The sequence below is a fragment of the Gymnogyps californianus genome, chromosome 3 (genome assembly GCF_018139145.2).
Source record: "Gymnogyps californianus isolate 813 chromosome 3, ASM1813914v2, whole genome shotgun sequence".
Lineage (NCBI taxonomy): Eukaryota > Metazoa > Chordata > Aves > Accipitriformes > Cathartidae > Gymnogyps > Gymnogyps californianus.
In genome coordinates, this window is record NC_059473.1 from 24,581,831 (window position 1) to 24,585,132 (window position 3,302).

Genomic DNA, 3,302 nt, shown 5'->3' on the forward strand with positions numbered 1-3,302 from the left:
CTTGTATCAATATCCAACAGAGTGGATTCAGTCTAGGCAATGTGGACTGTTGTACACTTACAGAGATGTGGAGGCAATATGCCCCTACCAGACAACGGGACATGCAGACAATTCTGTGCAGCTGCGTCAAGTACCTCACTTGCTACGAGTCCGTTCAAATTACAATGTAGGACCTATGCCCTGGTCAATGATTCTGCTACATCTTTAGTTTAGAAATAGCTAAAATAACTCTGAAGTGATTAATCCACCTGATTGATGATGGATACAAAAGTACTCAATATTTTTTTTTTGGCTGATAGCGAATGTCTAATTTATACTGCTTTCGCAAGAGCTATTTCTGCACATACATAATGGTATTCTGAAGTGACTGGTTCCCGAAGGTTAAGATGCAGGTACTGTTAAGTATCTTAGAGAAGTGCCCAATCAATAAATTTCAGAGCTATACTCAATGCTGTATCCCAACTTTTCCAAAGTTAAAACTGCAGCCCAACTCTTATCTATAGGTAAGGACAGACCAAATGTTACGCTATAAAAAGACAGAGAAAGGACCAGGTCTGCTCTTGGTGACATTGATAAAAGTGGAGTTAACTCCAGATGTCATACTGCTGTAACCAAGAACTGAATTTGGCTATTTGTCTTGAATCAATGCTATCAATAAAAGTCTGCCAAAAATAACCAACTGGTAAATATTAATTTAAACAGAAAAACTGGAAATCAGTTTCACACTGAGTTGCAACATGGGGCCACTGCATGCTGGCAGTAAGAGGATAATGACACGAAGTGCCAAAAAAATACCTGGAAAGCATTACTTCTGTGTGACATCCAATAAAGATGCCGCACACACCCCTACATTTTTCAGCAATTAAATATCTGCAAATGAAAGTGCTCTCTTTCCCCAATTCCCTGTCTGCAATGGCCAAAATATGGCCCAGCAGTCCTGTAATAGAAGTTTTTCAGGGTGGCCCCTCTGCACAACAGCTGTTTCGCAGTCTGATAGTAGTGTCTCCAACCAGCTGCTTCAGTTTGCTCCTGGCTGTCACTGCTATAGGTTAATAGGAACAGAGGCAAGAGAAGGGCCTAGGCCAGCATAAAGCAGAAATAACAAAATTTTCTGCCAAAAGGGAGTGTGGGATAAGAACTTTAATGGGCAAGCAAACAAAGAATCAGACTGAAGCCTGAGGCGCTTCAGTGTGTTGGCAACAGACAAGCAGTCCTGGAACAAGTGCAGCCCAGAGTCTCAATTTGAAATGACTGTGTGGCCCCCGTGCCAAAAAAGTTTGGCTCTGTGTATACACGTGTGGATGTATATCTATATCCCCACACCAAATATGTAGTTGTGATAATCATGTAGTAAATTACAGAGCCATATGATAAACTGCGTGTGCCTTTGACCACCTCACCTGCCCCCTGCCAGCTAATCCATCTCCATTTGGATTTACTCTGTCATTCCAAACGGAGGCTTTAATCCTGCAAACACTTATGTGTATGCTTAACTTTAAGCACTTGAACAGTCCAGTTGAAAACAAGTTTGGCTGCGTGTAATTCCAGCATTGGTTCTAGGTGTGATTGTAGTCCTGCCTTTTACATTCAATGGAAGCAGTCTGGGCTTGTGATTTCTTTTAGTTGATAGGACACCTCCTCTAGCACTGGTGCTGACTGCTGGTTTGGCGTATGCTGTGGATAAATCCATATTATTCCACTGGCTTCAATAGCGTTACACCAATTTACACCAACTGAGAATCTGCCCTGTTGAGAAAGAAAAATCATAAGGATTACTAGACCTAATCTACAAACACTAGGTGAATATCAGTCCAAGCATAAAATGAGGGCAGGGTGCAAGTACCGGATTTCTTATTCCCGCAAGATGGGGGTGCAGGCTGATGGTGTTGTTCTACCATGAGATCTATGCAGCCACCCTCGTTTCACGAACATAAGGAAGGTCTTGCAGAGCTTCTGTCACCTGTTCTCTCATGGCTTCAGCTCCAGATTTTCTCTCTGTCCCCTTCCATGAACTGTGCAGAAAACAAAGAGAAAGGCAGCAGAAGAGAAATGTAATTGTATACTGCAAAATAACATTCATAAGTCACACAAACACTAAACCCTACGTATAATGAATCTGTCCTTTAGGGACAGTCCTTTCCGTGTCATTGTCTGGTACTTATGTTGTTGTTCATCTAGCTAATTACTGCTTTGAAAGGTATAGTCCTGCTGTCATGCCTAGATTAGCAGCAAGTGTTTGGCCAGCTACTTTCTTGTCACAGTTGATAATTATTTAATGAGTTCTGTTCTTCCCTAGGAAAGCAAGATTGGGATAGAATTGGACTTATTTTATCACAGTAGCATTGCTGTGCCTGTTGGCAGGTTTGACAGCAACAGTGCTGGATTTTAGGAAGACAGAAGAATTTCCATAAGTAGTTCCTGAATCAGTTGGAAGCAACAGGGAAATTAATAGTAATGAGTGAATCTCAATAGATACTGACTCATTACTATGTTAGCTGCCAGTCTTTTCCTGCAGCTGTAACCATGCTGGAAATTGGGTGATGCTCTTAGCTAAAAGAAAAGCCATCGTAAGTTAGTACAATGTGTTGCTAAAATGGGAAACCTAACTTTAGATCTCCAGATTTCTCCATCCACAGGGGGCCACTGAAGTGACATTATCATTTTTTTTGCAGTAGAAATCTATTGATAAATAAAAGAGCATCATCAACAGGACCATATGGACCCTTCCTTCAGATTATCTGTCTGGAAGAACGTTTGGAGCAACGAAGGCAAGTAAAGAAACTTTGTGCCGAGACCAGGTTAGAATGGCACTGGCAAAGGCTTATTGTATGTGTAGCTACCTGCTGCAGTGGGGTATATTTTAAAAGCTCTGTGGTAACTGTTCCCAGTTATTTTCCCTGCCTGTCTGGAAATTTTCAGAAATAAACAGAAAACTGTATATGGAAAATGTTACCTCATTACCTCAAGCCGATTACAAAAAAAATGTAAAAAACACCCGATCGAAATAAAGATGTTACATTTTTATTTTCATTTCAAAATGTATTTTAATTCAAATGTTTTAAAAATTTCAAAGTCAAAGCAAAGCATTTGGGTAAATCTTAAATACTTTTTTTATGTTAGTGTTTTACTTCAAGGAAAACTTGGGAAGAAATTTTATTCTGTTTCAGAATAGGGAAAACACTTTCAAAAAGGTAGAATTTCCCACAAAATGGAAACTGTAGTTCCTGCTTACCTTTACTGTTTCCCCTCAGACTGAGTTGTGTTTTTCTTCCTGAAGCTGTACAAACCTTCTAATTCCTCAA

At 40.2% G+C, this 3,302-nt stretch overlaps 1 long non-coding RNA gene across 1 annotated transcript; it reads right to left on the bottom strand.

Moving 5' to 3' along the window:
• Window positions 1–1,125: 1,125 nt before the first annotated feature.
• Window positions 1,126–1,993, bottom strand: LOC127015236 (uncharacterized). Its single transcript, XR_007766305.1, has 2 exons — window positions 1,844–1,993; window positions 1,126–1,746 (listed from the first exon to the last, which is right to left on the bottom strand). It is a non-coding gene; the product is annotated as an uncharacterized LOC127015236 (long non-coding RNA).
• Window positions 1,994–3,302: the final 1,309 nt, after the last annotated feature.